At 38.2% G+C, this 23,221-nt stretch overlaps 1 pseudogene; it reads right to left on the bottom strand.

The window, feature by feature from the left end:
• Positions 1–20,331: 20,331 nt before the first annotated feature.
• Positions 20,332–21,793, bottom strand: LOC149226367 (putative proline transporter 2; annotated as a pseudogene).
• Between the last annotated feature and the right edge of the window lie 1,428 nt (positions 21,794–23,221).

Raw genomic sequence — 23,221 nt, 5'->3', positions numbered from 1 at the left:
CACCCTCGGAGAGCACCTTATTATAGGCAAGCGGGGACAACACCTATGGTGTCGGCTATGCTTCTTTGTCGATAGGTGGGGAAGGTGAGGTGATACTGTTAACCAGCTATCGAGGGATATAGCTGTGGGAAGGCAGAGAAAGAGGTAGTAAGGCTAGCGTTCCACGCACGATCTCTGTGGCTGGCTTTCCTCCTGCCATACTGAAGTGTTATAATAGTTGCTCCTCCGCTGCTTTGTTCCCCCTCTCCATCATTCACAGAGGAACTCTCAATCCTCCACTGGCGAAATCAAACTAACGCAGTGAGGTCACTAAAGCAGTGAATAGCAGGGCGACGACTCATCAATATTCCCGAAGGGCCATATGATATCTACTCATTTCCTCTCTCTAAGGGCAGGGCACGCAGTAAAGGCAGGACACTAACAATGCAGTAAAGACGGTACACACCTCCATTCTATGATTGATCCATGAATAAGGGCTTGCCTCCTGACTTGAAATGAGGTGTTTCACGAACGTAAAGTTAGGGTTCTCTCCTTTCTTGGAAGCATCCTGGATCGAGACGCGAAGTCCATCTCCCGAATTTTGATATCTTTGAAAAGATCTCTGCCTCATTAGGAAAGCAAAGAGAGGTGTATTTGGTTAGGTAGGGACTCCAACCTATCGAAAGCTCCCAGGCTTCCTTCCCGAACTTCAGACGCTTTACACCACGAGCGCTGTAACCACGGCGGGCTCAATACCGCGGCGCTCTCCCTCCCTCTGCATGAGAGAGGAAAAACGATTTCAACATTGAAGGTCCGGAGGGTCTTGCGCTTCCGAGTGCAAGGACCCGACAGGGGGCTCGACTGATAAGGACCTTCAGGTGCTCGACCAAAAGGGAGAGGAGAGGAAATTCTTCTTCAAATATTGGTCTCTTATGGATAAAATTGGTTCTTCCAGTCATTATTTATATATGTAAAACACTATATTAAAAAGGTGTTCTAAGAAGGTTTAACGCCGGATCGGACTGGAACTAAACGAATAAATCAAGGTCCGGAGGGTCTTGCGCTTCCGAGTGCAAGGGCCTACCTATTTAAAGCAAGGGCTTGCTCGCTGATACGGCTAGCTGGGCTGGCTGGGATCGCTGGGATCAATGGGTAAGCCGGATGGGATTGGTTGCTGGATGGGAGGGGCAGCTGGAAGAGCTTGCTTGGTTAGACTTACTTGGGATTTATGGGGATTATAGGTATTGCTGGCTTGGGATGGCTGGCCTTGCTTAGTGAGCGACTGGTAAATGAACTAGTAAAAACCTGGCCTTGCAAGTAGTGATAACCTGGCCTTATATCTTCTTTGGCTCTTTCAAAGGTCCCGAGACGCCACCTTTTCTTCCTTGCCCTCAGAAGCGCAAGACCTACGGACCTGAATTTCCCATGCATGCGTGACTTAGGTTTCTTAGGGGATTTGACCACTACTTAATAGGCTACCCTTGAACTAGCAAAATTACCACAGCTTGGCTACCTTCGTCATGGGGGGATGAATTAGCTACTCTTCAATACGCCACCTTTCAGTGGGGAATTTCCCATCCTTCCTTACTGTATAGTTAACCGTCACAGTTGGGATATTGTGATCAGTAACTAACCCTATTATTAATGTTCACGCTCTCCTTCGTAAGGCCATTCCCTCTAGCGAGTTGCTAGATAACTCCCCCACCAGCCCAATAGCAGTCATTAGGAGGGAGGGTCTCTTCTCCGCTTCTTTGTCACGGTTATTTCTTTATCGATAGCTTGTTCGTGTGCCACCAGTTTGGATTAGACCATTGAATCTTGGACAATGAGTTAGGGAGAAGCAGTAGTGGGTTAGATAGCTTGGATGGTTCAGTGAATCAGTTCAGGTAGGCAGGTAAGGTTGGGGAAAGCCAGGAGGAAAGACTCTAGACGATGGAATGAATGTAGATGCTGGAATGTCTCACTAACGAAATATGCCCATTCAGCCAGACAGCCAGACATTACCCATTCAACCAGACAGCCCATTGCTAGAAAGCCAGCCATTGAAGTTCCTGTCAGTAAGTCAGCCATTTCAGTGGGCTCCGCTACGATGCCCATTCCAGCCAGCCATTGCCAGAAAGCCAGATAGACAGTCAGACAGCCATTGCCCATTCAGACAGACAGACGTTACCTATTGCCAGAAAGCCAGTCAGAAAGCCAGCCAGACAGAAAGCCATACAGACAGACAGTTACTACCTAACCTAGCCAGTAGCCAACCACCAGGTGACAAAGCCAGCCAAGTCCCCCCTACCAGATGAGTCAAAGGAGCAAGCCATAACTCTTTGGATTTGACTTTACGAATGCCGTTTCATGCCCCCAAATAGCTACGCCTTTACGACGACGAATGAGGATCACTATATAAAATAGAATAGGGTAGGTCCACCTATAACGGCGAAACGAAGTAAGTGTACACCATCCCTCGAGTCTAAAATAGTGCGTTTCTATTTTGCCTTTACTTCTTTTTCGGCTTTTCATGGCTCTTGGAAAGTGTTTTAGGGCACATGAAAAGGGGCCTCTTCCCTATCTGGTTCATCATCTCATCAGCACCGTCACTGTTGTTTATAGAAAAGCCTATAACGAATAAGTGTACCCACCCCTACGCCGCCTTAAGTGATGAGTGGGCTAAAGTCAGTAGTGGTTTAACAGTGTTATATGGGGAAGTGTCGTATCTGGGCCCTTATGAACCACTCGATCCCTGGCCTAGGTACCACTAGTTACCGAAATAAGTAAGATAGAACATGAAATAAACACAACACACAATATTTTGGGTGGAAGCTGGGATATACCTAATATATATCCAAAGATTGGTAAGGTTAACAGAACCCAACGCAACACACCTTCCTACCATCAACTATGCTTTTCTAGGCGGGAAGTTGGGTATAGAAGTAGTTCATTATCACTAGCCAGTCTTCGTAATGCATGCCAGCGAACCAACCTTGCCCAACTATAGCAAGTTTTCTTCCTCCCGAACCCACTATTCACCGTGTGGAATCCTATTTCCCACTATCAAGAATTTCCTCACCAACTATGGAACAGGAAGAACACCCTTCTTTTAACAGAGATCACTTTATTCGTGTGTCGGAGAGGGTGGGTTATGCAATAGAAAAAGAAGGAACAGCTAGTCCACTTAATCTGGGCATCTTTTCGTTTCATTTGTTGCCCGGAAGTTGCCATTTGAGGATATCTCGGAAATTGATGTTGGCCAAGTTCGTGGGTCTCCAGATACCAGGCACTAGCACCAGTTCGTCTCTCTACGTACTCTATAGCAGCATATGTAATCTAATTCAACCGTCAAAAAGGTAGTGCACAACACCATTCAATTCGCCTGTACAAGCTGCTATCTAGGTTCATCTCTGTGTTGACAGGTAGGCTTTGGAATCCTCTATTTTCATTTAAGCCAAGTTTCTGGTATACGCCCAGGTTTACTCTTAAACCTCCTCTGCCTAGTCCTCCAGTCATCGTTCTGACACCAGCGATACCTCAACATCCAAGAAAACTCCTTTCCTGGATACCTATGCTCGGACATCGAGGCCCCCCCCCCCCAATGAAATTTGAATCTACCCAACAACTTATCAGAGCGACCTATGGTCGTTTCATAAAAAAGGTGGAGAATAACCTGTATTGGCCCTCTGGTTTATCCCAGCATGTTGTCCCATATGTCTTTCCTTTCCCAGAATTAATGTTCCCTCTGTGCGCATAAATTGAACCCTGCTAGAAGCTCTGGAACGTCTTTCGATGGATCAAAGGTCATCTTCCCCCAGTAACCTCGAATTCTATCGCTGCCAGGTTAGGAACAAAGTTCGGGTCCACTACCTTGTGTCTTTACAAAAAGGATGAATAAACGATATCTCACTTGCTAATAAAGTGTCCTTATGCACTTCAAATCTAGAAAAAAGCAGAACAAGTTACTATCTTATTTGAGGAAGAAGGAATAGTCCGATCTATGATAAGAGATCTCATTCTCGGATGATGTAATAGCCAGACTAAGTCCCAAAGTCTTTCCAACCAACTTCAATTGTGAGGCATCCTTTTCTTAATAGACTGATCCGGGCGGGTTGGAGAGGCATCTGCCTATAGATAGACTGAAAGAAGGAAGACATCTTTCCAGTGGGGAGGGCCAATCTTCTCTTTTGATGTGAAATTAGTCAGTTTGAGGTTTGATCTCTATAATGTTACAATAGGCTGCGCCCAAACCATTCTTGGCTTTACAACTGCAGCGCCTACGGTTGTTGATGAGCTTTCTTCCATTTATATGGTAATGCGGTGATTACAGAATTCCATTGCACTAATGTTGATCATAAGCAAGAAAGAGAATCGCTTTGATAGAGACTCCCAGGTGCGTATCTGGTCAACAACCTACAGGAATAGCCGGATGTTCTATTTCGAAATCCAGAAATGAAAATGACTGGTGGTACCTGTAGAGTTACTAAATGTATCGTCTTTGGATTCTTCTTTTTGTCCGAAAGTCTTCTTCGGGAGTCTTCATTAATATGCTCCTAGTGGTTCACGGATAAAAACAACCGACTACATCAGAAGAAAAGGCAGAAGTCTGGGGCACCTGCTACCAGATCCCGTTGAAGTTTACGAATAGAGTTCGGTCGAACGCAACGCAACGAGTTCTTATTCTTCAATAGCAGTCCGGGTCGAGGTACCATGCCTTCTCCTTGACAGATGGAGCCTAGCTTTCTGACTGGGCAAGCAGCTCCTACCTCGTTAGACGAATTCACTCCTAGAGGAGAGCTAAAGTGATTTATTGAGTCAACCGCTTTATAGCCCTGCCTTTCTTTATTCGGATTCCGCTTGAAACTAGTCCCGTCTTCGCTGCTTTTCTAAGAAGTTCCGTTCCTATCAATAGAAATCTCTCTTTCTTCTAGTCGAGCGTCTTAAAAGCGACTGACTTCCATTTATATATGTAATTGTTGAGATCGTTGAGATCAGGCCTACGAGAGGTATTGTATTCAACAAGCGCCACTCAACTACGCAAACTAAGCCCTCCATAGAAGTTCAAGGAAGTCAAGCTACATACTACTGGAAAGAGATGGCTAGATATAATAGATTCTAATTCATCCTAGCTTGATATAACCTTTAGGAAGGAGATTGCTAGTCCTATAGAGGAGAGACCGGAAATCCAGAACTAAGACCGAAAAGCAGATAAGCATATAGAGGAGAATAGGTAGCTGCTCTTGAGCCACAATAGAAGGTTAAAAGAAGGAGTCCCAGACTGATAACTGTTCTTCCTCATTAGACTCAAGAAATTATATGAGATAAACGGCTTCTATGCCCATCTTTCTTTAAGCCGAAGACATCCTCAAATGAACCTATAATTGGAGAGGGCTAGCTTAACCTCTAGAAAGTCTCGTTGAAAGGCTTTAGAGAGAGCCCTGGAGGGAAGATTAAAGAAGAGAGCTACAATCGAATCTATTCTAACCTGTCCTCCTTATCTTCTATAGCTCTCACTTGAGAGATCCTATTTGATATAATTCATCCTAGCGTGCTATAACCCTAAAGTTAACAACAAGGTTTTTATCCCAGGTTTGAAGAATTCGATGACAGGCCTTCGCTGCAAAAGATCCCGGAATTGGTAGATTCGGAATCGGCGTACAATAACTCATACTGGCTTTCCCTTAGCTTCACTCGTAGTTATGATGACTAGTAAACTACTCTTCACTTGAAACTGTTCCGCAATCTCATTATTGTTTGGGTCCACCCCTTGATGCGTACCCTGTCTGTCAACCATAACCCTCATATTTTCCTAAAAGACGAACTAGCACATTGGGATCTAGTGTTTGAGAGAGCAGGAAATAGAGAGTCAACCCGGGTAACAGGGGCAAGTCAAGGTATTAGGCTTAGCCTTTCTTCGGATCAATCAATCCACCTAAAAAGGATATTCCTATTGGTTAGGAAGTCGAATAACTAAATAGCTCACCTCTCCTTTCCCCGCGTGGGTTGGGATACCCTTTTGGATGCTTTTTTGGAGAGAGAAAAGGAGACGAAGAAGTGGAATAAATAGAGTCAACCGTGGAAGGGTGTAGAGAGGAAGAGAAATCCATAGGATCCACAGGCAAGCCTGTTCTCCGTAACCCGAGACTCTTTCCTTTATTATGATATTATGGTGATATGAGTTTTCCAACTAACTGGACGATGAGTGGTCATCTGTTCCCAGCCCTCATAAAGACCTAGGCTGCTGTTCATCGGAGGTATGGTTGAGAAGGTCTACTGAAAGAACACACACCCGTAAAAATGGACTAGATGGAGAGCTGCTCATAGGGTCGTTCTGTTGAATCTACTAAGGCTTTTCCGGTATGGGTTGATCCTTGTACGACAGGCTTCAGACTTCACATTCTGTAAGGCTGGGTTAGATAGGCCCTCCCGTCTCATTCCATTTCCTAAGATCCGTCGATGATTTATGAATCGTGGTTCGGAGTCTCTTAGCGATCTTTCTTCCTTCCACGAGGGCCTGTGACTACCGACCTGTTGTACCCGGAAAAACAGTATTTGACTAGCCTGTGTTAAGCATCGAAAATTCCGTATTCTTACTGAGCTTTTAAAGAGCTGCTTTTTACTCTCTTAAAGAAAGGTGGCTGACAAGTGATCAATAGGCTCTTACAGCAGACATTGACCGAACCCACGTAGGGCCCCTTTGGGCACTACTTTTTCGATTCCAATCTTTCACAAAGACATCCACTTTCTTCTCTATACGCAATTCTTGATATATGAAGCAGGGAAGGCTAAAAGGAAGGCTCAATCCTCGCTGTCCGAACCGGGAGTCAATACTACCTTGCTCCGGTCAGATTTAACAAGCCATTTGTTAAAACAAAGGTGCGAAGCCGCTTGTCCCTCCGGGGGCAAGGTCAACTTTTATTTGCCAGCTGGATGTTAGTTTACTATATGAATTCTTCTTAGGGAAGATGAAAGGAGAGGTTCACTTGGCATCATTCACGGGTCATAATTTTCATGCATGATTAGAAGCAAGCAGTCCAAATCTTCAGCTCATTCATTCTCCAACATATCATTTTGTGTGGCTCATACAAACTCTGTTTACCTACCCGGTCTAGCTTCCATCCCTATCGGTCTCGAGGTTGGAACCTCAACAATCGATTTCTCTCTCCTTCGATTTATGCCAGCGAAGGTTCCAAAAAAGGGATAAGATTCTTAGAACAAAGGGACCATGATCATAAAGTGAAAAGCACGTGGTAACCAAATTGAATGAAAAGTACAGCCTATCTCAATTAGCTGATCGAAAGCTAGCGCATCATGTTCTCAAGTCGCCAGGTGTTTATTTTCCCAACTCTGCCCACCAAATTCGATATATCTATCTTGTTACTAGTTGGATAGGAGCCGACACAAGGAATTGGTCGACGAAGCCAACAAGCAAGGGACTAAGTGCTAGTTGAGCTAGGAGTTTCCAGCGCTAAGTCCTTTCCTTTGGGAAGTCATTCCAGGCAATAAAGCCAATCAGGGAGGAAAGCAAGTCAGTTAATCCGGTGAATCGCATTTAGTCTCTCTTTTGCTTGACTAGGAGCTCTCCTGATAGTTGCTCTTCCGCTTTTCTAGAATCTTTCTTCCGGAAACTCTCCCAGTCGATAGTAGGGTCTGAGGTCGATAGGCATCACTTTCTCAATTTTAGTGTTACGAATATCTTAACTTGTTGTCTTCTGGTCTACGACCAGCCTCTACCCCACCTTGGACGCATCACTGGACTAGAAAGAAAGGCGTGGAAAGTACACACAAGCAACTCAATTCCATTCCTTTTCTACTCTGCCCCCACCGAACTACAGCCCTAGACCCTATACAGTAGCCCGAGCTAGAGCCTCAAAGGACTGATCTTCCTTCTTGGCCTTGACTCCACTTGGGTAGATGGGAACTCCATCTTCACCCTAATGCAACCATCAAACCAGCCTAGCCACCCGAATGATGAAAAAAGTAGAATTGATGGATGGGCTCTTTCGAAGCTATCGGTACCATGATGTGTACTGGACTGAGCCAAGTTCAAGCCCCCAGAATTGAGAGCAAGAGGAAGACGGAATGCCCTTGCCAATGTCACGGAGAATAGAGCTCTTACGTACCAAATGGTTCAATCTTCTAATACATAGCTCGCGTCAGATGGAACGTCTACCAATTGTGAATGAGCAGATCGAGATTGCTTGGAATGGTGAACAGGCCCTGACTGGAAGTGCCGAAAGAACCACTACAAGAGGGGAGCCAGCTTTCACACCCATGCTATGACCCTTGCTATGAACTTCTCATGCCAATTCCCCAAGACCTCTTGTACCCTTTTAGAGCTAAAAAGGAGTTGACCAGCCCTTTCACCCAATCGATTTCCTGCATCATTCTTTTGGGCATTCCTTATTCTGGCCAAAGAGACTTCTGGAGAAAGGTCCGGCTTAAGACACCTTGATTTGGAAAGAGATCGATGATCAATCCATCTATCCGCACTTCCTCCTGGTCCTGCTGTATCTCTGCCTAGGACTTTTTTTTCTTTCTTGACCCTGGAGACCTCCCGTAAGTGGCCTCTTATCTCTCTTGCTTCTAAGTGAGCACCTAGGTGAACTGTAGTGCCCAGGGTGTTCCCCTTTCATTTCTAAGTCAATTATGCTTCGGTCTTGCTTTCCTTTCTTCACTTCATTAATCTCTCTTCACGCCCCTGCCTTTGTACAATTATAATCCTATCACACGTCTTTTTGAACTATGAGAGCTGTTTGTATACTTGCGTAAGAGGCTTTTTCCGTGATTCCAATTAGGGACTCGCCTTATTTCATATCTTTTTTTGTACTGCCCCATAAGAAGAATCAGTAGGCTCAAGTAGACTTTTTGATGCATAAGATATGGAGGGCTTATGTGCCCCAATCATTCTATTTTCGTTTGTGGGGGGAACCCCCTTTGAAAGCTTCTTTCATTGAATTCAAAGATTGATGGCTTCAGCTGTGGCTAAGCGAACTACCTATTCTATATATTCTATAGAAGTGAATATGAAAGTAAAAGCTCTTCTTTCACATAGTGGGAGGCTGGCCTTCTCTCTTCCCAATTCTCCCAATGAGACCTCTTTCACTCACTTAGTGGACGACCCAGAGGACTTTAATAAAGCCCCCTTTTGCCTCATCCTGATCTCCCTGAAAAGAGGGTGAAGTAGCGGCTCCCTCCTAAACCTATTACTGGGGTGGAGTCGAAGCTATGGCACCAGAAAGTAAAAGAGATTCCTTCCCGAACCACTCGTGTAGTCTTCTTCCTACCTCCCATTTAGGCCCTATCTCGCTTTCCAAGTTTCATTTGGATGAGGTGCCGACGCTACTAAATGAAACTCTCATTTCAACATTCTTTCTTCTCTCACAAAGGAGTGTCCTATGACTGTGATTGGACAAGGTAGAAATTTGACTGATTTTGATCTCTTCTATGAGGGGAAGTAAAGGACCAGTATGATGCCATGCTAGTAGGAGTAGTGATGTCAGAAAGAAGGGCGATGAGCTTCTTGCGTCTATAGGAAGGTTGATTAAGGAAGGCATTTGAAGAAGGGAAGGGGTATCGAAGAAAAGGTCTCGGAGAACCAAAGCAGGTTGTTAAGGGTAAAGGCGAGATGTCTAGTTTGCAATGGGAAGGCGCAGCTAGCCGAGTAGAAAAAGTTCTGGTTAAGGATTCCATTTAAAGAGTTGCAAGGAAAAAGAGCTTTCTCGGGCAAGCAAGTCTGCTCTGTCAGCGATTAGTTCAGCACGGTTAGGTCAGCTAGTCAGTCTGTTGTCTTATAGGTGTTAGCGAAATAGTGGTAGGTTCTTGTTGTTGAAAGCCCGTCCTTCAGCCCAATCCCCCCTTTCGTCAAATAGGGAAGCTTCGGGAAATAGGAACGGAACTCCTTATAGGATTAAGTAAGGTCCTAGCTCAACTATTCCTCTTGAATAGGAATTTGCCATTATGGAGGCTGCAGTGGATTGGCCTTAGTTAGTCTTCAATGGCTTATTAGGTCCTTGCATAGCCACCTCTTTCTTTCCCTCTTTTTCTCTAGAGATCTAACTAAAAGGTTCAGCAACAGTTGAAGAAGCATAACTTGTCCTTCCGGGTCATAGGGTATTTGGTCGATCGCCTCACTGCATTTCCACAGAATGGATTTGAAGGATAGATATGATGAAGATCTGTTTAGTGGCCTTTTTTCCCCAGCATCATAAGTTGGTAGATAAGAGAGGTCCCTAGAAGGATAGCTTTCACCAGAACTCCAGGGGGGTGCTTCAAAAACAGTAGCTGCACTTGGATAGAGAGAATTCTCAGCCTTTGACCCCCCAGCATCCCCTACAATCAAGCTCCTATCCATCCGATTCGCGGTCTCTATACGTATCCCTCTTTTCGTGCTATGTTCTAGTTACGTCATGCGCTCTAGTAAGGATCTAATGGTTGCTAGTTTCAAGTCTCGGACTAGAGTATCTTTAGTATCTAAAACCTGCTTTTATTTTCTTAGGTTGACTGCCTTTCTTGCTTCCTCCGTCGAGTTGCTTTCTTATTTTCCTTGCCCCCCGGCCCCTCCTTTTTCTCCTCTGGCGGCTTCGCACCTTAAAAAATCTATGAAAAATAATGGAATGGGAAGGAAGTGAACTTCTTATGCTTTCCTGGCTCTCACTTTTTGGACTCGGCTTTATACTGACCAGCTACTGGCCCCTTTCTTACTATATTACTGGGCGAGAGGTTAGGCAAGTCCTTTCTTACGGCCGCTTCGATCCTGATTGATTGGATGAATCACCAGTCTTGTCTTATGTTACGAGCACCTGCTTTACTTTCTTTTCTATTTCAGCAATGGAACAAGCGGTCATACATACCTATTAAAGAGAAGAGGTGGAACTCTTTGGGCTTCCCTGCCCGCCTATTGAATGAATAATAGGGGCCCGGTCTACCTAAGAGGATGGCGAACTCAAGCAAGCCGGAAATCCGCCTTCACCCTTAGAAAAGATAAGCAAGTCATCTGCAAAGCAAAGGTGGAAGATTTGCTCTTTTCGACACCGCCAATGGTATTTAAATAGCCTGTTCTGCACCATGTTTTGCATAAGTCCAGAAAAGGCCTCCATCACTAAAGAGAAGAGATATGGGGATATTGGATCCCCTTGGCGCAAGGAGGGAACAATATTAAGCCCAAGGGACTAATATTATAAACCTAATATTCATAAACCCAAATATAAATATTAGAAACACTAAAATAAACATGTTTTATTTTCATGGTGAGACAATCTTTGTCAAAATGTGACATTCAAGCATGGGACTAATATTATAAACCCAATATTCATAAACCCAAATATAATTACTACAAACACTAAAATAAACATGGTTTATTTTGATGGCGAGACAATTCTTGTCACAATGCAACATTCAACCATGATTGACCATGTTTGGCTATGATTGACAATGGTTTACAATGATTGATATTATAAACCAAAGGGAATAATAAACCTAGGCGATTGATATTATAAATCCAAATGAACAATAAACCCAAGGGATTAATACCAAAACCCCAATGAACAAAAAACCCAAGGGATTAATACTAAAATCGCAAGGGATTATGAACCTAATGGAATAATATTAAACCCAAGGGCCTAATGCAATAGACCCAATAATCGTAAACCCAAATGTAAATATTACAAAGACCAAAATAAACATGATTTATTTTCATGGTGAGACAATATTTGTCAAAATGGGACATTCAACCACATGACTAACATGGTAAACCCAAATATAAATATTACAAACACTAAAATAAACATGGTTTATTTTCATGGTCAGAAAATATTTGTCAAAATGTGACATTCAACCATGGGACTAATATTATAAACCCAAATTTGGTAAACCTAAATATAAATACTACAAACACTAAAATAAACATGATTTATTTTGACGGTGACACAATCCTTGTCACAATGCAAGAATCAACCATGGTTGACCATGATTGATATTATAAACCTAAGGGAATACTAAACCCAAGGGATTGATATTATAAAACCAAAGGAATATTAAAACTCAGGGATTAATACTAAAACCCTAAGGTATTATGAATCGAAGGGAATAATATTAAACCCAAGGGACTAATATTATAAACCCAATATTGATAAACCCAAATATAAATACTACAAACACTAAAATAAACATGGTTTATTTTGATGGTGAGACAATCCTTGTCACAATGAAACATTCAAACATGGTTGACCATGGTTGGCTATGATTGACAATGCTTGACCATGATTGATATTATAAACCTAAGGGAATAGTAAACCCAACTTATTTAGATTATAAGCCAAAATGAATAATAAACCCAAGTGATTAATACTAAAACCCCAAGGGATTATGAACCCAAGGGAATAATATTAAGCCCAAGGGACTAATATTATAAACCCAACATTTGTAAACCCAAATATAAATATTACAAAGACTAAAATAAACATGATTTATTCATGGTGAGACAATCCTTGTGACAATGTGACATTCAACCATGGTTGACCATGATTGATATTATAAACATGAGGTAATAATAAACCCAAGGGATTGATATTATAAACCCAAATGAATAATAAACCCAAGGGAATAATACTAAAACCCCAAGCGATTATGAATGCAAGGGAATAATATTAAACCCAAGGGACTAATATTATAAACCCAACATCCGTAATCCAAAATATAAATATTACAAACACTAAAATAAACATCATTTATTTTCATTGTTAGAAAATCCTTGTGGAAATATGGCATTCTAGCATGGTTGACCAATGGTTGGCTATGATTGACAGTGGTTTACCATGATCGATATTATAAACCTAAGAAAACAATAAACCCAAGTGATTAATATGAGAAACTGAAAGGAATAATAAAATGAAGGGATTAGTACTAAAACCCCAAGGGGTTCTGAACCCAACAGAATAATATTAAATCCAAGGGACTAATATTATAAACCCAACGTATAGAAACCCCAATACAAATATTATAAATATTAAAATAAACATGTTCGACCATCATTGATTTTCATATTATAAACCTAAGGGAACAGTAAACCCAACTTATTTACATTAATACTAAAACCCCAAGGGATTATGAACCCAAGGGAATAATATTAAGCCCAAGGGACTAATATTATAAACCCAATATTGATAAACCCAAATATAAATACTACAAACACAAAAATAAACATGGTTTATTTTGATGGTGAGACAATCCTTGTCACAATGCAACATTCAAACATGGTTGACCATGATTGATATTATAAACCTAAGGGAATAGTAAACCCAAGGGATTAATACTAAAACCCCAAGGGATTATGAACCCAAGGGAATAATATTAAACCCAAGGACTAATATTATAAACCCAACGTATATAAACCCTAAGAAAAATATTATAAACATTGAAATAAACATGATTGACCATCATTGATGTTCATATTGAGACAATATTTATTAGAATTCCATGTTGGACCATGGTCGACATCATAATAAACCATGTTTGACTCGGGAATAATAAACCCAAGCGATTAATACTAGAACCCCAAGGGATTATGAACCAAAGGGAATACTATTAAACAAAAGGGACTAATAATATAAACCCAAAGGGAATAATAAACCCAAGGGATTGATATAATAAACCCAAAGGAACAATAAACCCAAAGGAACAATAAACCCAAGGGATTATTATTTATTTTCATGGTGAGACAATCCTTCTGACAATGTGACATTCAAGCATGGTTGGCTATGATTGACAATGGTTTACCATGATCGATATTATAAACCTAAGGGAATAATAAACCCAAGGGATTAATATGAGAAACCCAAAGGAATAATAAAACGAAGGGATTAATACTAAGACCCCAAGGGAATAATATTAAATCCAAGGGACTAATATTATAAACCCAACGTATATAAACCCTAAGAAAAATATTATAAACATTAAAATAAACATGATCAACCATCATTGATTTACATATTGAGACAATTCCTATCACAATTCCATGTTGGACCATGGTCGACATTATAATAAACCATGTTTGACTCGGGAATAATAAACCCAAGCAATTGATATTATAAACCCAAGGGATTAATACTAAAACCCCAAGGGATTATGAACCTAAGGCAATATTATTAAACAAAAGGGACTAATAATATAAACCCAAGGGAATAATGAACCCAAGGGATTGATATAATAAACCCAAAGGAATAATGAACCCAAGAGATTAACACAAAAACCTCAAGGGATTATGAACCCAAGGAATTATTAATATTAAAAAGTTGAAGAACGAAGAAAACCAATAATTTGATATTATAAACCATTGGGAATTAATAAACCAAAGGGAAAAATATTAGAAACCAAAGGGATAAAAATGGCAAGGGATTAGCATGAATTAATTTTTTAAACCCAACAGATTGATCAACCCACGTGACTATGAATATTATAAACCTAATGGATCAATAAACCCTAGGGATTGTTAATATTATGATTTTCATATTGACACAATCTTTGTCAATGTGATGTTGGACCATGATTGAACATGATTGATTTTCATATTGAGAAAATATTTGTCACAATGTGATGTTGGACCATGGATGACCATGGTTGATTTTCATATTGAGACAATCTTTGTCCCAATGTGATGTTGTACCATGTTTGACCATGGATGACCATGGTTTTCATAATGTGACATTGGACCAAGAGACCATCTTCGTCACAATGTGACCATGATTATTGACCATGGTTGACAATGATTAAGAATGGTTGATTTTCACATTGAGACATCTTTGTGATAATGGGACGTTGGACCATGGTTGATTTTCATATTGACGATGGTTGACCAGGATTGGCCATGATTGATTTTCATTTGAGACAATATTTGTCACAATGTGGCATTTGACCATGGTAGACCATGATTGAAGATGGTTGACATGGCTGATTTTCATATTGAGACAATAATTCTTATAATGTGATGTTGGACCATGTTTGACCATGAATGGCCATGGTTGATGATGATTGACCATGGTTGATTATCATATTGAGACAATATTTATCACAATGTGACGTTGGACAAAGAGATAATCTTCGTCACAATGTGAACATGATTATTGACCATGGTTGACCATAGTTGACAATGATTGACCATGGTTGATTTTCACATTGAGACAATCTTCGTCAAAATGCGACATTGAAACATGGTTGACCATGGTCGATAATGGTTGACCATGGTTGATTTTCATGTTGAGACAGTTCTTTCACAATGTGATGTTGGACCATGGCTGACCATGATTGACGATGGTTGATTTTCATATTGACCATGGTTGACCATGATTGACCATGGTTGAGCATAATTTTAATATTGTTAATTAAATGTTATGAATATTAATAATTAGTAATTATAAATATTAATAATATTAAAATTAATATTAATGTTGGTATTCATATTAATCAATATTAATATTAATATATAAGTGTGTTGTTAAGCATCAATGGAGAATTATGAGTGAGTAGTGTATTCTGCATATCATAGATGCAGGTGGAGTGCATAGTAATTAGTCAAAGGACCAGAACCTGAAGAAACCCCAAAACCATAGATACTCTGAAGAAATAATGTAAAACATAAGTAAACGAAGTAGCGAAGGAGTAAAGTATCGTTGAACAACAACTGTTAAATCTCACAGATCAATTGTTGGAATCAAATGGTAGAAAGTGGAACATCGGGATTGCATCGCAATCTTTGAAAAAGGAGGAAGCGATTGTGACATGCAATATGTAGCGAAATCGAAAACTTATCAAATGAACTCTGGAATCCAATTAGGTCTGTAATACATGTTGGAGTGGTTTTTAAATAGTGTAAGTAGATTATTAGGTGGAGGAAGAATGGCAAGTGGTATTGGAGGGCAAGCACCCGATTCCACTTAGTGTTTGACACGTAGCAGCGAGCGGAGTGGGGAAACCACTTTATCATGCGGTTAAACCACGTGCATGTTGGCAACTTGAAACCAATGTAAAGCATTGGATTTGCGGGAGGAGATCAACGGTAGAGGATAATGCGAAGGCTGATGAGTGGACCCGACGATATTTATAAATTTGGATGTATAAATTTTGAGATCCGCTTATATGGTTCAGAGCGAAAATTTAATGTATTTCCTTTGTATTTCTATAAAGTGTTGTGCTGAGGGCTTTTATGTAAAAGTGTTATTCAAACGTTCCGATAGTCACATATTGAAGTCGGAGGCAGATAAAGGTATGTATGTGGTATGACCACTGTAACTAGTGATGAGTGACTGCGATAAAGGTGATTCTCGGGAATTGTACAAAGAATGGGGATTGGTAGAGAAAGGTATGATGTATGTGGTTTTATGTGTTATCAATTATAAAGGGTTTATAATGGATTGAAGCGTGATAGAAGGGTTTTAAGGTTAAGCACAATTATAACCCAAAGTTAAAAGAGGGTTTTGTATATGGTGCAAAATAAGGATTTAATAATGGCTTAGAGGGGTTGTATGAGTCCCGATATTAAAGGGAATGAAGGTTAAGGGGTGATTAAAGTCCTGATAATGAGGGTTTAGACTTTGGGTTAGTCTATTAATATGTTTCCACATGAGAGATAATGGAAAGGGCCTTAACCATTACTATTAATGAAGTTTTGACCTGGTAGGTCATATCTATTCCTGGGAAAATGGTTTATGCATAGGTCTACATGCATACTATGGGTAAAGCAGGGGTAACCCTGCATCAGATGTTGGACCATGGTAGACCATTAATAAAACCACATATACAACCATTGTTAAATGTGGTTTAAAATGGTTGACCATGGTTGATTTTCATATTGAGACAATATTTCTCAAATCTTGTGATGTTGGACCATGGATATGAATTTCCATGGTTGATGATGGTTGAAAATTGTTTATTTTCATATTGATACAATCTTTGTCACAATGTGATGTTGGACAAAGAGACCTATCTGATTAATAAACCTGAGCGATTAATATGAAAAACCCAAGGGAATAACATTAAACCTTATGATTAATATTAAATCCTAGGAACATAAACCCTAATATTAATAAACCTAAGGGATTAATATTATAAACAAAGGGGATTATAAACTAAAGAGATTAATATTAAACCATAAGATTAATGTTATAAACCATAGGTTTAATATTAAACCCTAGGAATACAAACCCTATGATTAATATTAAAACCCTAGGATCAATATTATAAACCAAAGCGATTACTAAAAGCATTGGACTAATATTAAAAACCTGAGGGATTATAAACTGAAGGGAATAACATTAGACCCAATGATTAATATTAAACCCTAGGAATATAAACCCTAAGATTAATATTATAAACCTTAGGATTAATATTATAAAACCTTAGGATTAATATTATAAACCTAAGGGACTAATAAATACAATGGATTAATACTAAAAACCCAAGGGAATAATATTAAACCCAAGGGTTTAATATTATAAACCCAAGGTATATAAACCCTAAGATAAATATTAAAAACCCTAAAATAAACATGGTCGACTATCGTTGACAATGGTTGATTTTCATATTGACACAATCTTTGTCAATGCGATGTTGGACCATGATTGAACATGATTGATTTTCATATTGAGAAAATATTTGTTACAATGTGATGTTGGACCATGGATGACCATGGTTGATTTTCATATTGAGACAATCTTTGTCCCAATGTGACATTGTACCATGTTTGACCATGGATGACCATGGTTTTCATAATGTGACATTGGACCAAGAGACCATCTTTGTCACAATGTGACCATGATTATTGACCATGGTTGACCATGATTAAGAATGGTTGATTTTCACATTGAGACATCTTTGTGACAATGGGATGTTGGACCATGGTTGATTTTCATATTGACCATGGTTGACCACGATTGACCATGATTGATTTTCATTTGAGACAATATTTGTCACAATGCGGCATTTGACCATGGTAGACCATGATTGAAGATGGTTGACATGATTGATTTTCATATTGAGACAATAATTCTTATAATGTGATGTTGGACCATGTTTGACCATGAATGGCCATGGTTGACGATGATTGACCATGGTTGATTATCATATTGAGACAATCTTTATCACAATGTGACGTTGGACAAAGAGACAATCTTCATCACAATGTGAACATGATTATTGACCATGGTTGACCATAGTTGACAATGATTGACCATGGTTGATTTTCACATTGAGACAATCTTCATCAAAATGCAATGTTGAAACATGGTTGACCATGGTCGAAAATGGTCGACCATGGTTGATTTTCATGTTGAGATAGTTCTTGGACAATGTGATGTTGGACCATGGTTGACCATGATTGATGATGGTTGATTTTCATATTGACCATGGTTGACCATGATTGACCATGGTTGAGCGTAATTGACCATGATTGATTTTTATATACAATCTATGTGACAATGTGATGTTTGAATAAATATTATAAACCGTAAAATAAACATGGTTGTCCACTGTTGACCATGGTTGATTTTCATATTCCCATAATCTTTGTCACAATGCGATGTTGGACCATGGTTGGCCATGATTGATTTTCATATTGAGACAATATTTGTCACAATGCGACGTAGGACCATGGTTGATTTTCATATAGAGACAATCTTTGTCACAATGCAACATTGGACCATGGTTGACCATGAATGATATAGATTTGTATGCATTAATTATTAATGTGACAAATCCATATAAGTTTTTTGAAAATAAGTATTGATAAAATATCATTGAAATAATAAGCTTTATACCAATTGCAACGATAGTTATATATGAAGACATTCATGCGTTAAGTAATGAAACCATATATAATTAAAATGAAAATCTTATGGAAAAAATGTAAATATTATTGTTAACTTTTGCGAAAATTAATAAGTGTGAAAATTTTAATATGTCATTTTTTCTTTTAAAAAATTTATTATCAACAAATATAAATTGAATCTAAATTAATTTTAAACATGGTATATATTATTAAATTCTTTTGTAGCTAGGTCATATATATCTATATATATATATATATATATATATATATATATATCTATATATATATATATATATATATATATATATATATATATATATATATATATATATATATATATATATATATATATATATATATATATATATATATATATACATATATATATACATATATCTATATATATATATATTAAAAAAAATTATTGATCAAGAAATACAAATTGGATCTGGTTAAAATTAGAAACCAAAGGTCATACATAAATGGATTAATACATGTATATATTGGTTATTTGTGTTCTTCACAATCTTGGAAATGATTCTACTAATCAAACTATATTTTTTAATGTGGAGACAAATATTTTTATCACTACAAAATTATAGTGTTTTCTTGGCATTCATGTTTGATTAGCAACTTTTATTAATTTAGCTTCTACATAAAGTTTAGGTCTTGTTGTATAGAGTATTTACAAGACTATGAATGCATGGTGGTGAGATATGCTATACCATAGACTTTTGATGACAAAAATCTCTAGCTTACAAGTGATTTTACTATATTTTTTTTCTTAACACATATTTGTGGGCACTTATTTCATGAATTTCATATTTATGAGATTAGATATTACTTTTTTAGGCTTTTAATTCTATTTTATGTCATGTTTATTTGAGTTGTGGGGTTTTTATATGCTTAATGAAATTCTATTTAAAGATTTTATAAAAGTATGTGAGCATTTTATATTTATAAGATTATATGTTGGATTTTTAGGCTTTTTGTTCTACTTATGTCATAAATATATGTTGGATTTTCGAGCCTTTTATTCTATTTATGTCATATTTATTTAAGTTGGGGGGATTTTATATGCTTAATGAAACTCTATTTAAGGATTTTATGAAAGTAAGTGATATTGTTGCATTGAAATAAGTTGTTAGTGAGCAACTTAATGATTCTTATGATTGTTACCAGCAATTAGTTGAATACCTCCAATGAGATTTGGAATTGAATGAATATCTTGCATGCATGAATATAGTAGCTACAATTATATAGTACACGTATGATCACAGATCAGCGAAGACATGGTATGCTCTGGAGTCAATAACCATGAATCGGAATGCTGCCACAGTTGCTATCATGGATAATGAGGCGAAAAAACATACGTTCGCCCAATGCCACATCTTCCCTAATGAACTCAAATCCTTTCCCTTCAATTTAATATACATATGGTTTGCCAACACAAATGTTAATGGTATCATGCTCACTGTGCCAGTAATATTCATAAAATCACCCACAAATGGAAGCAGAGCCCCAACAAGTGTGGTCACTGTCAGATATGTCCCTCAAGCCAGCACCCTCACTATCCAATTGCGAACAGAATACACACTTTCGTTGCTCCTTCCGAACTTTGTATCCAGAAACTCGTACATGGGGCTTCCACATATCTACAACCATTCCATTAGGGTTTATAACCTGGAGTGGTATTTCGAGTGACAAAGCAGTGGTAAGCAGTATCAAGAGTTTTGGCTTCAATTCCTCAAATCAGAGGACATGTAGCAACATAGGAGTGTGGGGAAACCACTTTATCGGGCGGTTAACCCTCGTGTGCCTTATCAACCTAAAATCTACCATGAACTGTTGGATCCTTAAGGAGAAGATCAATGATAGAGAAGTAATAAATTTTGGGAGAGCGTTTAAAAAAAAGACCAGAACCTTCTTTTTTCCATGCTTTAGTCATATCATTAAATGAAACTTTTGCTATACCTGTATTTCTGGAAGCATGCCTGAATTAAATGCAAAAATGAGATTTGCTACAACACCAATTGTTCCAAACATTCTTCTTTTACTTGAACCTAAACTTGAAATCTCATAATCTCTAGCTGGGCTATTGAGACCTACATATCCAAAGTAAGCTGAAAATTAAGATTTTGCTCCAAGAAACTATTTTAATACCCAACTTGACAAGGACGATGAACCAGAAGATATGTAAGCATCATAAGTAAGACGTATCTTGGTTAAAAGAAAAGAGAGATACTATTGCGTATAGACAATCCAATAGCAACAATGATATAGATGCAACTTAAGAATGTTGAAACACCGAGCCACAACCTCAGAGACGATAAGTGGGGAATGCCAAATGCAAAAATGCTACAAATGATTCCTGTAATTGCGATGCAGTAAGGTAGCTTTAGCGTGGTAGCTTCATTGTTGTGTAAAGTATATATTTCCTACACAACAGTCAATCAGAAGAGATGAAAAATAGATAATTAATAAGGAATTGTTGCATGTCAAAGTAGGGGAGCATGGCTTGGGGATAGGAGGTAATTAAGTATAAGAGTAGGGAGCTACCTTCAAAGCTTGTCCAGCCAGAATGATAAATCCAGTGGTGATCATGAATAGATTGATATATTGTAGAGTCCATGTCAAGTAATACATTTTCCTACCTGGGAAAATTCACAATCACAATCGATATGAAAGGAAGAAGTGATTATGTGCAAGTATGAAGATGTTGATTTGATGAAAGTAACAAGAAAGTATTATATTGAATGGGATGGGTGAGTGTAAAAGAAATTTACCATAAATGTGACCAGCTAAGTCTTTGTATCGACTATGTCAGATGCCTCCAGTTTCGTGGAGACGCACTAGGAGGGTGTTTGCATAGAGTGATATGAAGGCTGCTGCTATCAATCCTAAGGTGCCCCCTACCCATGCCAAGGGAACCATGACGATCCCTGAATACCCCAAAGCATACACACTATTGAGTGATGTTATTAGAACGAGGCCGACTTGGTACCATGGATCTGCAATAATCTCAATATTATTATTTATCGAAGTTGGTATAGACATATACAACATACAATGTAAAAATATTGAATGATATGACTTACCGTGACTTGAGACTTGAGGTGTTTCAATCTCGCAGGCTGCTCCTTCGTGTCCATGCCGTCCCTCTACCAAATTTTCTCCTCCAAAAGAATAGTTCCCGACATAGTTCCCTACATACACTATCTTACATTTTCAACACATACACTATGTTACATCCCTCAAGCGAAGCTTCATCTAATGTGTTGCTCCATCTAATGTGTGGTTATCTGCATGGAGGAGGCCAATTGAAACATCTGCATGGAGGAGGCCAATTGAAACGGTAAGTGATGGCTATATGAAATTGAAACTGTTAGTGATTGCCATGCTAAATCAATGTCTTACATCCCTCTGGCCACGTTTCATATAGGAGAATTGAAACGGTGAGTGATGTCTAGGCGGAATTGAAACTGTTGGTGTTCCTAACGTAATTGAAATGGATGGTGATGGCGATTCGTATGTTTCACAACCATTTTTAATCTTTCCACTTCATCTTAATCATAATAGGTGGCGATTAACAAATGGTATGGTAAATTTTTAATCATGCTTTGTAAAAAATTAATTTAAGTATGTTTTAAACATGTGATTTAGACATGCAAGCAAGTTAGTGGTGTGAATTCTATCCATTGATATAGTGGTAACCACAAGAATACACTGACATCTTTCAATTTAGGCCATCCGATCAAAAAGATTAATTAAGAAAATGATTAAAGTGACCAATTCCAATAGGAGGGACACCTATCGGTGTAATAAATTATAATAATAAAGGTTAATATAATTTTTATTGAACACATTAATAAACAAATGCATATCTAAAAGAATGATGGCATAATATTTTAATATAGTAAATTTTATATGTTATAGTATGCATTATTTATTAATATGAATAAATTCATTTACACATGATTAATTAATACTATAATAAGCTATGTAGACATGAGAATGAATGATTATTGGTAATGTTTTTATTATATGATTCATTATAGCTAACTATAATTAAAAGTGGAATATTATAAATAATTGTGTCGAAACATAATGTATTGTGGTCAAATAATTAATAATCATAATCAAATAATTTCAATCATAGTTAATTATGGAAATATATGGTTAAGTATATAATTTGATTTTAGTAACGATATTTATTATATTTTATTTTACCGTGCAACATATATCATGGGTTATGTTGGAGGATACTATTCTTAAATGGTTATTTGACATTGTGACATTAATGTTGACTAACTTAAATTGTCAAGTAAATGAAGATCAAGTTCAACATAATATCTCTTTTTAGGTATCCACTATTTATTGTTTCCTATTGAGAAATATAATCATAAGGGAAGCATAATAATATGGGAAGATCCAGAAAGGCCT

Source organism: Pinus tabuliformis, chromosome J, assembly GCF_031772625.1.
Source record: "Pinus tabuliformis cultivar Carrire ecotype Pingquan chromosome J, CPIR1, whole genome shotgun sequence".
Taxonomy (NCBI): Eukaryota; Viridiplantae; Streptophyta; class Pinopsida; order Pinales; family Pinaceae; genus Pinus; species Pinus tabuliformis.
This window is presented reverse-complemented; position numbering and strand designations above follow the sequence as displayed.